Genomic DNA, 13816 nt, shown 5'->3' with positions numbered 1-13816 from the left:
CTTATTACATTGTGTACATATCATTGTTGTATCTGTTTCTGTTGGCTGGCTGCTTGGTGATCTTTGTGAGATGATTTCTATACCCGAACTCGAGTGCACTTAAGATAGGAGAATGGCATAGTCCTGTCAACTTGTGTGGAGTATTCCTTAGCGAGTTGACTTGCAAGCCCATTCACTTGGTGGAGGTCATGTTGAGATCAATAATGTCACATAAGTAAGTTGTGGTTAGACATTACTTGTTCCAATATAGACCTAAGAAGCCAAGGACCTTAGTTTACCTAACCCATCTTGGCCTATTCGTAGGACGTAGTGCGAAAGTCGTTCAAATGTAAGATTTGATACGATTGTTACGCGATACTACACTCATAAGAGTCTCTCTTGAGAATATTGTTGGAATACGAGTAGTCGTTCCTCTAATAATATCCGAAAGATGGGATTATGACTATGGGAACCTTTTTGTAGAACATGTTTGGCAGGTTTAAACCTTAGTACACTCCTTTTGGGTGGTTCTTAACCTAAACTCCATGCTCGTGACTTGCGACAAACCCTTGATTCATGGTTGATCCGATCAGGTATCCTTAATATCAATGAAACTCGGGTGTTGATAAGGTGTAAACCATAATCCGCCAAAATGGGTGGTTGATATTAAGGATAATATGATCCATCCCATGACCTTTGTTTGGTGTGCTCTTAATTTCTCTCCAGACAGTGCAACCTGACAGATGTTCAAGCAGATACAGCAATCCTGATTGACATGCCACTGCACTGCATTCACATCATTTTGCATCACATCATTTTGCATTCATAATCATTCACACATGTTTATCCATTTCTGTGGGGTTTATATCTTCCACTTGATTCTAGTTGGAATTTTCTTGGTTCTCATCAACGGCTTAGTCTTTTCTTACACTGTTTATCAAATGTGAGACTGGAGTCAAGGGGGTAGAATACCTTTGGAATTGATAAACATGTCATTGCATTTGCATATTCATTAGCATGTCTTGCATAACAGGTACTGCCGCAGGGGTGACCATTCCAGCTACAGCACCACTACAACAACAACAATCACAACGTCAACCAGCTCAGTATCAACAGCAGCAACAACCAGGTAACAGACCCGCTTATCAACAGAGGCAAAGGATGATGGACCGGCGTTTCGACACCCTTCCAATGTCGTACGCTCAGATGCTTTCTAGTCTTCAACAACTACAGCTTGTGCAACTGCGCACTCTGGCTCCTCCTGTTGGTAGACTTCCGGTGGGTTACGACGCCAACGCTAGGTGTAGCTTCCACTCTGGGGCACCTGGCCACAATATTGAGAACTGCAAAGCTTTTAAGCACGTAGTTCAGGATCTCATAGATTCAAAGGCCATCGACCTTGCACCAGCTCCGAATGTCGTTAACAATCCCATGCCCCAGCATGGTGGTGCGAACGTTAATTTGGTAGAGGGAGAAGCCAAGTCCATTAAGGATGTGTTAAAGTTGAAGACTCCATTGTTGGATATCAAAGGATGCTTGCTGAAGGCCGATGTTTTCCCCGGTTGTGGGAAGGGTTGTTTGGATTGTGCCACTCAGAGTGGAGGTTGTTTGAAGCTACAGCAGGGTATCCAGGCCTTGCTCGACAAAGGTATCCTCCAGGTTGAAGATTTGTCTGTCCAAGAGTCTGTGGAAGAGGTTAAAGCGGGTGCCTCTATCTCATCCTTTAAGCAGGCACGAGCCGTGGTGGATTCAGGTATTGCTCCCAGTTGGGGGCGTCTGTTGGAATTACCAGTGAAAGAAGATAAGTTCGGGATTGGGTATCAGCCAGCTCTAACTTCTACAACTTCAACACTTCAGACTCATCAGGGGCCGATCACTTTCTCCAGTGCTGGCATCATTCAGTATGGTCAAGTCTCTGCAGTCAACGAAGAAGAGGGGGATAATGATTGTGACATTGACAACTGGGTGCGTCCGAGGATCCCGGGTGAAGTCATCAACAATTGGTCTTCTGAAGAGATTATCCAAGTCACTCTTCTTGAAGAGTAATTTTCTTTGTTTATTCATGCATATCCAAGTCTTACGTTCCGCCCAGGGCGTAATGACTCATTGTAGGGCCCACCTATGTGACAATTGCATTTTTATCATAAATAAAGGACGTCTTTTTGCATTCAAATATTTCGTTCCCTGTCTTTCTATTTTTGCAGTTTTTCAAAATAAAAAAAAATGGCAATGTTTTGTTTAGTTTTCACTTCTTGTTCACACTCATAAGCACATACCATCACTCATGCAGATGCACAACACCAGATCCTATTGATAACGGTTCTGCTATGGCTCGTTTCGACTTTGAAAATCCAATCTTTCAAGCTGAAGAAGAGGGTGATGAAGACTGTGAACTCCCTGAAGAGCTTACCAGGTTATTAAAACAAGAGGAAAGGGTTATTCAACCGCATCAAGAGTCTGTTGAAGTAATTAATCTCGGCACCGAGGACGCCAAGAGAGAAATCAAGATAGGGGCTGCTTTAGAAGACAATGTGAAGAAAGGGCTGATTGAATTGCTGCAAGAATACATTGACATCTTCGCCTGGTCTTATCAGGACATGCCTGGGCTGGACACAGACATCGTGGTACACCGCTTGCCTCTCAAAGAAGGTTGTCCTCCGGTCAAGCAGAAGCTCAGAAGAACAAGACCAGAGATGGCTGTCAAGATAAAGGAAGAAGTGCAAAAGCAGTTGGATGCAGGGTTTCTAGCAGTCACCAATTATCCGCCATGGGTTGCAAACATCGTCCCAGTACCTAAGAAGGATGGAAAGGTACGGATGTGTGTCGACTACCGGGATCTGAACAAAGCTAGCCCTAAAGATGATTTCCCATTACCTCACATCGACGTTTTGGTGGATAATACAGCTCAGTTCTCGGTATTCTCCTTCATGGATGGCTTTTCTGGCTATAACCAAATCAAGATGGCACCAGAAGACATGGAAAAGACAACTTTCATAACCCCATGGGGCACCTTCTGCTACAAGGTGATGCCGTTTGGTCTGAAAAATGCCGGAGCAACATATCAGCGAGCAATGGTGACTCTGTTCCATGATATGATTCATCATGAAATCGAGGTTTATGTGGACGATATGATTGCCAAATCTCAGACAGAAGAAGAACATTTGTTGAATTTGCAGAAACTGTTTGAGCGTTTGAGGAAATTCAAACTGAGACTTAATCCGAATAAGTGCACTTTCGGGGTGAGATCGGGAAAATTGCTGGGTTTTATTGTTAGCAGAAAAGGGATTGAGGTGGATCCTGACAAAGTAAAAGCAATACAGGAAATGTCTGAGCCAAGAACAGAGAAGCAAGTCCGTAGTTTCTTAGGGAGGTTGAACTACATTGCAAGGTTCATCTCTCACCTAACAACCACGTGTGAGCCAATTTTCAAATTGCTGAGGAAGGATCAGGCTATCAGGTGGAATGAAGATTGTCAAAGGGCTTTCGAGAAGATAAAAGAGTATCTACAGAAACCTCCGATCCTTATACCTCCAGTTCCTCGGAGACCTCTGATAATGTACCTATCAGTGACCGAGAACTCGATGGGGTGTGTATTGGGACAGCATGACGAGTCTGGTCGAAAAGAGCATGCCATATACTACCTTAGCAAAAAGTTTACCGACTGTGAAATCAAATATTCGCAGCCTGAGAAAACTTGCTGTGCTTTGGCCTGGGCTGCTCGCCGACTGAGGCAGTATATGTTGAACCATACTACCTTGTTGATTTCTAAGATGGATCCAGTGAAATACATATTCGAGAAGCCAGCTCTCACCGGAAGGGTCGCTCGTTGGCAAATGATTTTAACAGAGTATGATATTCAGTACACGTCACAGAAGGCCATCAAAGGGAGTATTCTGTCAGACTACCTTGCCGAGCAACCGATTGATGATTATGAGCCAATGAAGTTTGAATTCCCTGATGAAGACATCATGTTCCTCAAGATGAAAGACTGTGAAGAGCCAGTTGTTGAGGAGGGACCTGATCCAAACGAAAAGTGGACTTTGTTGTTTGATGGGGCTGTCAATGCTAGAGGTAGTGGAATTGGCACTGTCATTACTACTCCGAAGGGTGCCCACATACCTTTCACCGCTCGTTTGACTTTTGAGTGCATAAATAATGAAGCTGAGTACGAGGCCTGTATCTTGGGTATTGAGCAAGCCATTGATCTGAGAATCAAGACTCTGGACATCTTCGGAGATTCAGCTCTGGTGATCAATCAAGTGAATGGTGATTGGAATACTCTCCAGCCCACTCTGGTCCCCTACAGAGATTACACGAGAAGACTTTTGACTTTCTTCACAACAGTAAAATTGTATCATATACCTCGTGATGAGAACCAGATGGCAGACGCGCTTGCTACTCTATCCTCCATGATCAAGGTAATTCGTTGGAACCATGCTCCCAGGATCGATGTGATGCGCCTTGACAGGGCCGCGTATGTGTTTGCTGCTGAACTGGTAGTCGATGACAAGCCTTGGTATCACGATATCAAGTGCTTTCTGAAGAATCAAGAGTACCCTGCAGGGGCATCCAACAATGACAGAAAGACTTTGAGAAGATTGGCAGGCAGTTTCTTCTTGAACAAAGACGATGTGCTGTATAAGAGGAACTTCGACATGGTTTTGCTCAGATGCGTGGACAGACATGAGGCGGACATGTTAATGCAGGAAGTTCATGAAGGTTCCTTCGGTACTCATGCCGGCGGACATGCAATGGCTAAGAAATTGTTGAGAGCGGGTTATTATTGGATGACCATGGAATCGGATTGTTTCAAGTATGCTCGGAAGTGTCATAAATGCCAGATTTATGCTGATAAGGTGCATGTACCGCCGAATCCTCTGAATGTGATGTCTTCGCCGTGGCCGTTTGCCATGTGGGGCATTGACATGATTGGAAAGATTGAGCCGACTGCTTCCAATGGGCATCGCTTCATCCTTGTTGCCATCAACTATTTCACCAAGTGGGTCGAGGCAGCGTCGTTCGCGAATGTCACCAGACATGTGGTTGCCCGTTTCATCAAGAAAGAAATCATTTGTCGCTATGGGATTCCCGAAAGAATCATTACTGATAATGGTTCTAATCTCAACAACAAAATGATGAAGGAGTTGTGTCAGAACTTCAACATTCAGCATCACAATTCTTCCCCTTACCGCCCTAAGATGAACGACGCTGTTGAGGCGGCAAATAAGAACATAAAGAAGATTGTGCAGAAGATGATCGTCACGTACAGAGATTGGCATGAGATGCTACCTTTCGCCTTGCATGGGTACCGTACTTCAGTACGTACATCGACCGGGGCAACCCCCTACTCCGTTGTGTATGGTATGGAAGCAGTCCTACCTGTTGAAGTGGAGATCCCTTCTCTAAGAGTCTTGTTGGATATCAAGCTAGACGAAGCTGAATGGATTCAGACAAGGTTCAATGAGTTGAGTCTTATCGAAGAGAAGCGAATGGCAGCCATTTGTCATGGGCAGTTGTATCAGAGTCGGATGAAGAGAGCTTTTGATCAGAAGGTGCGTCCTCGTTGTTTCCAAGTCGGAGATTTAGTTTTGAAAAGGATCCTTCCTCCTCAGACAGATCGCAGGGGCAAGTGGACTCCTAACTATGATGGACCGTATATCGTCACCAAGGTTTTTGATGGTGGGGCTTTAATGCTTGCAACTATGGATGGTGAAAACTTCACTTCCCCTGTGAACTCAGACGCAGTTAAAAAATACTTCGCATAAAATAGACCCGCTGGACAGTAAAAAGAGTAGTCCAGGCAAAAATGGGCATCCCGACGAACCAAGAAAATGAAAAGGTTCGGGCAAAAATTAGGGATTAAAAATGAAAAGATCGTACACCCGGTAAGTTGAAAACCTGAAAAGGCAACTTAGGCAAAAATGGGTATCCCGGTGGATTGAAAACCCGAAAAGGGCGATCCAGGCAAAAGTTAGGGATTAAGCGAATGACTGCGTTCTGAGTAGTTCTAAATCTCATCTCGTGCCAATGACTGGAAATTTTTGAAGGATAGGAAACAATCCAATCACTCTTTCAGAAAGCTGATTATCTGGAGGATCTTGAAGACGAGCAAGTCATAGCAGAATTGGAACCCAATAGAAATCCATTTCACATTGCCATTAGATTAATTTCTGTTTTTATCTATTGTGCGATTACCTCTTTCCAGGGATTGCTTCCTAATGTAAATGCCTATTCAGAGGCCATTCAATCAATAAAATCATGTTATTCAGTATATCTCTGTTTTCATTTTCATTTTACTGTTTTGTTTGCAAAAATGACGTTCGAATTTTTGATAAACATTGCATCATGACACATAAGGGCTTTACAGGTACAGGCTTAATAAACATTTAAAATTGCTGTAAATTTTAAATGCTTTGGATCGTCTATTCAGAACAGATACCCTCGGGGCATTTCCTTAAAATCTCCTGCAGATGGTCGTGAATATCTTCCCCAGTGAAGTCGCCAACAAACAAATTCGGTGTCTTATCCCTGCAGAGCTGATCAGAGCGTTGGATTCTTCAATCCCCAACAGTTTCTCACCACCGTACTTCCCCAAGCGGTTGTTTCAGGACATACACTCCCTAGTAGAGTTGATAGTACCAGACTACATATCCCCAACGGGGTTGACAATGCCAGACTGTATCTTCCCAGCAGAAGTGGCTGCTCCTTAGAGTTTGATGCCAGATCGATAATCCCAATGCCAGATCCATGGTTTCTTTCCTTGAAGCAGAACCTCGGTACCGTATCAGTGTTTGCTCCCCCTGCTGAGTCATCTCTCGCAAATCGTGGTTGCCAGAACCATTGTAGCTTTCCTCAGCAGCAGGCTTCCAATGCCATTCTTTCCCCGATCAGAGTCTCGGTATGGCCAGAACACCGCATGGCTAGTCATCTCCCCACAGAGTTCTTTGCGCTGTGCATCTCCAACAGCCTTGCCAGGGTCCAGAAGATGGTGATCATTTCTCCAGCAGATCCCTTGCCTCAGCTTGGCATTCTACCCAGCATTTCGCATCCCTGCATGTAGAATCATATTGCATTGCATCCTTCCAAATCGCGTAGCATTTCCATTTTCATGGAGCATTACGCCATTGAAAAATTCAAACATACGCATGTAAGCATAAAACATTCTCGGTATCCCAAGTGATAAGCTAGAAGTTGTTTCCAGTACTTAGACTGAAGATTGTTCATTACTTACCTTTGTTATCTCTAGCAAGTGTCATTGGCCCATGCGCCGCCTCTATTATCATTCCCTATTTCTGCCAATGCTGACAGGCATGAAGTGTTCCGATGTTTAGATCGAAGAAGTTTCCGACGTTCAGGTCGATGCAACTTGTGGCATTCAGGCCAGTTTTCCCGGTATCCAGACCGAAGTGGCATTCAGGCCAGTTTCCCGGTATCCAGACCGAAGTGGCATTCAGGCCAGTTTTCCGGTATCCAGACCGAAGTGGCATTCAGGCCAGTTTTCCGGTATCCAGACCGAAGTGGCATTCAGGCCAGTTTTCCGGTATCCAGACCGAAGTGGCATTCAGGCCAGTGTTCCGATTTTCAGATCGAAGAAGTTTCCGACGTTCAGGTCGATGCAACTTGTGGCATTCAGGTCAGTTTTCCGGTATTCAGATCGAAGTGGCATTCAGGCCAATTTTCCGATATTCAGATCGAAGTGGCATTTAGGCCAATTTTCCGATGTTCAGATCGAAGAAGGTTCCGACGTTCAGGTCGATGCGACTTGTGGCATTTAGGCCCATTTTCCGATGTTCAGATCGAAATCCTTTCCAGTATTCAGACTGATGAGCGGCATTCAAGCCATGGTTATTTCTGTGTTACCATTTATTTTGGTATCCAGTTTAACATTCTTTTTCGATATTCAGACTGACTCTCACCGTACCAGACGAATTCTTCTTTCAAGACCACCTCTTTGCTGATTCTGACAGACATTGTTACTTCACTTCACTTCAGTGCAAATTTTTGGGCTTTTATTGTATTCAATCCCTTGATACCTCGAAAGTACGAAAGCAGCTGCCATCTTCTTTCCGGGTCTCCAGTTGATTGAATAGGGGCAGCTGTAATACCCCAAAATTTACCCTTCATTTTTCCTGAAAAAAAAAACGAAAAAAAAAAAAATTAATTAATTAATTAATTAATTAAATAAATAAATAAAATAAATAAATAAAATATAACAAATTATTTTGGACTTGGGTCTCCCTCATTTGAGCCCATTACCCACGAAAATCAGTCTATAAATACTGAAGTTTCAGTAGAGGAAAAGACACTTGGAGTTACACTTGGAGTTACACTGGGAGATTCACTGGAGAAAGAAGGAAGAGAAGCAAAACCCTGAGGAAAAGATAGTGAGAGAAAAGCCAACAGAGTTCAGAGCAACCTCCAAACCCTGAAAGGAACTCAACTTGTAAACCTCACGGGCGCAACTCAATCAAGCTCTCCAATCAGGTTTGCCCTATATCCATAATCTTTATGCCTTTTATTTGAATGCTCTAAATGTATGAGGTATTATGGGTGAATTTGATACCTTTTTGTGAGCCTTTTGTGAATTTTGATGGAATTATTCATGTGGTTACATTTTGATTTAGGGGCAACTCTGGGTTACCCTATTTTGTTTATTCTAACCTGTCTTGTGTTTCCATGGCATTGTTTTCTCTTGATTTCATCCTACTACTCTAACCCTTTGTCGAGTTTTGTGAGGGCTCACATGGCTTTCGCAGGGACACTCGCGTGGTTTCCCACTTTATTTGTGGGATACCCCCTGGAGTTTTATTCTGATTATTCGTGTTGACTGATTTCCTTTGACGGTCCAGCTGGAGACATTTCAGGGTTTCTTGCCCCTTTAACTGCTATAGCTTCGGATCTTTATCCGTGTGGTAATTTTTTCCCTTTCTCATACTTTATCGCTTTCTTAGCTGGAAGACCTCGATAGGAGGCAATGTTTGAGCCCCTTGGTGGCATTTTACTTTGAGATACATGTTTTGTGTTTTGTATTCATATCCCTGCAGGTAGCGCGGTTCCTTCGTCAAGGGCTGCCTTTTTGCCCTCGAGCATCCCAAACCCTAAAACCCAAAGCAACACGTTTACTCCTTCTACTACAGGCGAGTAAGTCTCCAAAGGTCGAGCATCCGGTAGATTGCGTAGTAACGTTGTTCGTCCAAAACCCAATCCATAACCCCGTAGTTAGCCGAACTACGACTTGCTCTGATTCTCATTCCAGATGAGATACGTAGGCATAAGACGCGATGTCTTAGCGAGCACACATCCCCTTAACCCATAGGTCAGCCGAGCTACGAAGACTCTGATTCTCATATTCAGATGAGATACGTATGCAGTGGATGCGACATCCGCGCGAGTCATTTCTCTTAACCTTTTTAGTAAATAAACACGTTAGGTAAACCCACACCCTTTAGACAAAAACTACAAAAGTGGATCCCGTAGAGTACTATGGATGCGTAGGGGTGCTAATACCTTCCCTTCGCATAACCGACTCCCGAACCCAAGATTTGGTTGCGAGACCCCGTCTTGTCCTTTCCTTTTTTCAGGTTTACTTCGAGCGTTTCCTTTCCCTCCTTTGGGATGAATAACGCACGGTGGCGACTCTCCTGTCATTCTCTTTCGCCGGTTGTTTTTTTCGCACACTGTATTTTTCAGGTTGCGACACCTAGACCCAGCTGTTGAAAGACTCCGTGCTTTGGAAGAGAAATTCAAGTCTTTGGAGGTTCACATTACTCCCGGTTTGGACGCTATTGACATGTGCTTGGTACCAGGCCTCGTGATTCCGCAAAAATTCAAAGTCCCAGACTTTGACAAGTACAAAGGGATCAGCTGCCCTAGAACCCATCTCAGAGCCTATTGTCGCAAGATGGCTGCCCACATCAGTAATGATCAACTCCTGATTCATTACTTCCAAGATAGCCTCAGTGGGGCATCATTGGAATGGTATATGCAGTTAGAGAGAGGATAGGTCCAGTCATGGAGAGATCTCGCTGAAACCTTCCTTAGGCATTATCAGTATAATACTAATCTAGCACCCAATCGCACCCAACTGCAAGACATGACTCAACGCAACAATGAGTCATTCAAGGAATACACCCAGCATTGGAGAGAGCTAGCAGCTCGTGTCCAACCTCTTCTCCTTGATAAGGAACTGATTGATATGTTTATGGGAACTCTGCATACCCAGTACATGGAGAAAATGGTGGGATCCAGTTTCCCAACTTTTGCTGAGGTCGTCTCCGTGGGAGAATGAATTGAAAGCCAAATCAAGAAGGGAAGGCTACCTTGCGCCGCCAACGCTTCAAGTGGGATGAAGAAACCCTATCCCAATCTCCCAAAGAAGCCAGAAGATCAGACCAATGCCATAATGAAAGAAGGAGGATATAGGACACATCTCTATGTTCCTACACCTTACCAACAGGTTGCCGCTGTCATCCCAACACTATATCAGCCACCCTATCAACAACCATATCAGCAACAATATCAGCAGCAGTAGCCACATTAGAATCAACAGCAACGTGCTCCACAACAACGTCAACCTAATCAGCAGAGGGAAAGGAGGCCAGAAAGACATATTGATCCATTGTCAGTACCATACAACAAGATCCTTCCATACCTGCTAAAGGATGGATCAATTGTTTTGAAGGAGCTAACACCTGCAACTTCACCCTATCCACCAGGCTACAACGCCAATGCTCACTGCGAGTATCACATGGGTGCCCCAGGGCACACAGTGGAGAATTGTAAGGCCTTCAAACACAAGGTCCAAGATTTGATTGACAGTAAGGCAACTACTTTCACGCCAGTTAGGCCAAATGTTGCAACAAATCCCATGCCAGCGCATGCAGAGTCGAGTGAAGCTCGAAGATAAAACTTCCCACCGGCCTGAATAAACAAAGCAATTCCTCAAAGAGAATTAAGAGATGAAGGTCCGTTTCTTTGAATGAAGGCGATCATCATGCCATTTTTACCGTTTTGCATTCTTGTAATTTGTTCTCGTTTGTTTAAGTATTGTATGCTTTAAACATTGTTATTTGTATTTGGTTTTATTAATGAGATGATTATGCATGTTTTGAATCAATCTTTCATATTCACTCATGCCCTTTATTTGCAAAGCACAAACACATACTTTTCCACTTCACCTTCTCTATCGCACTATTATTAGTAAATGTTGGAAGGAGGATGACGAAAACAAAATACTCATAATTGTTTATTGTATGCTTTCGGATAAAACCTTGCTGATGATGTACATGCATTGTTTCAAAATCCCAAACACCGGAGAGATAAGGAGTTAATCCCTAGTCAACCACTTCGAGCCTAGAAGTAGGAGTTTCTTTCGGGTCTACAAACCCTTACGCTTAACCTGGGGCAGGGTAGTGTTCAGTTGGTTTGACTATGCATTCGAATTACAAGATGAAATATCCCATACAGTGATCAATCACATGATATTCTTTGCACACGTCTTGAAGTGTCAAAGGAACCATACAAATCCAAATTTTATGTCGGTTGTTCTTCAAGGACCAACAACTTGGCAGTCACCATTTTCAAAAAAATCAATCAAAGAAAGAGCCCGCTAAGTCAAACACCCTAAAAGGAGACTTAGGCAAAAACTAGGGCAATCCTGATGGATTAAAGCTTCAACAAGCGGTCCATGCAAAAATTAGGGATCAAAACAAAAATCAAAGGAGACAATGAAAGTCTCCAACAAAACAAAACAAGAATCAGTGACCACCATACTCAAATCAAAGAGTCACCAACATCCATGAAGAGAAAAATAAAATAACTGTCATTTCAAGAGATCTTACCACTGCTGAACTCTCGCAAAAGTAAGTGTGTGTCGAATTAACTGAATGTAGGATTGGAGATCATCATGAAGAAGGGGTGGGTTAAAGTAAATTTTGAGCCTTATATCCTTTTGTTTCAGTAACCATGAACCAAACCATGTTACAACCCTCAAAAGACCTAATTGAAGTAGGGTTTATTATGAAAGCATATCTACAACAAGGTTGCGTAAACTGACTCCTAAAGATTTTCTAAATCTCTATTCTCACTATATCACTCACACGCTAGCTAAAATCAACATCGCGTTTGGACACATGGTCCACTCGTTACACTATCACGACACTTCCAAATGAATGATTGTTTTTCAAAACTTGCATAACTATTGCATTAAAATCACCATCTCTGGAATAACAATTCTTAACTGTCAGTAAGTACTTGACATCGAGAAAATTCTGACAAAGGGCAATTCAAGGGGCACTTGATCGTTGGCGCTGACACGAATCAAAATCATCTCATAATCCTATGAATCAGGGGCATGGCGTCTTCTGATCATGTTGACATAAGAAGTAGTCAGTGTAAGGCAAATCTCCAAAGCATCGGTTGATCAAGGAAAAAAAACGCTTCAATACTCAGTTTGTCTGAGGCAAGTCTCTCAAAGGCTAGTCAGGGGCAGACCATTGCAAGATTTATGAGCTGGGAAAAATAGACTCAGACCATGTCATGAGATAATCACTCCTAAGGCTTCCTTTCAAGGAGAATTCTTTTGAATACCCTATAGACTGGGGCAAGACAAGTTGCAAAGGGCAAATTCCCATCACATCTCCAAGTTAGTCAAGCAGCTTGCGCCAGACACTGGAAACTGCTTAAATTCACAACAAAAACGTCGATAGTTCATACAAGTACAATATCACATCTTGACAAGAAACCTTGCGGCACATTAAAGGCATAATTATCATGCGTTGATCACGTCTCTATGCTCAATCACAGGCCGGCCAGACACTTCAGAAGAACAATCGAGATCTTCTCGAAGACAAATACACAACATATCAGCAAGAGATCAAACTTGGGGCACCAAGAGTATCTGTGTCTATTGCGTGTTCAACACATCATCAACTACCGAGTATCGGGAAGTCAAATCCTTCCACCAACCAAAAGTCCAATCCACAGCTACAATTACCAAAAAACCCAAAGCCCACCTCTCTGGAACCCACACAAAAACAAATACAACCAACATTGAATATCCAGAAAATACATTGCCTTTGAAAAGAGGGGGTCAATCCCAAACAAACCAATCATTCTTTGCATTCAAACATGCATCACATGCATCAGCTCATACATAACACATACATGACATTTATGCACATAGCACGAATCAAAATCCAAGGTTTAGTCATAGGCATCCAGGCCGACCCTCGGTTAAGTCATTGTCACTTCCTCTGAGTGAGTTCCTACCCTATTATTAGGAATTCCCCATTTGAGTTACATCTTTCAACCTTTTGTTGATAAGACGCTATCCTCAGCCAAGTCAATCATTGTTTCTTTAAACACTTACTTTGTTTCGCGTTGAGTGTCCCTCAATGAGTCGTTTCCTGTAACCTTTTGTTGATGGAAATTACATCTCCCCAGAGAATATTCTTTCTGCAACCTTTTGTTGTCGATACCCCAAGCAGGTCTTAACCAGTAATGTTCCAATACTACCCAACAAGTCGGGTTTATTGAACTTTTGTCAGTAACCCCATTTCTCCAAATATTTTTCTCACTATCATCCTTTTGGTGAAAGTCCATTGAGGAATAATATTAATCACCACCCTGTTTACGGTAACCGTTATCCTTTTGGTAATGGTAAATCCTTTATATTTGTGATCTTACTGTCATCCTTTTGGTGTCGAAGATCCTTGAAATTTTGGTCCAACCTTCATTCTTTTGGTGAATGGAGACCTCTTATTACTAAAGCTTATTGTCATCCTTTTGGTGGTAACAGGTTTTGACGTTTGATCTTACCGTCATCCTTTTGGTGCCG

This window comes from Lathyrus oleraceus, chromosome 4 (genome assembly GCF_024323335.1).
Source record: "Lathyrus oleraceus cultivar Zhongwan6 chromosome 4, CAAS_Psat_ZW6_1.0, whole genome shotgun sequence".
NCBI lineage: Eukaryota > Viridiplantae > Streptophyta > Magnoliopsida > Fabales > Fabaceae > Lathyrus > Lathyrus oleraceus.
This window is presented reverse-complemented; position numbering follows the sequence as displayed.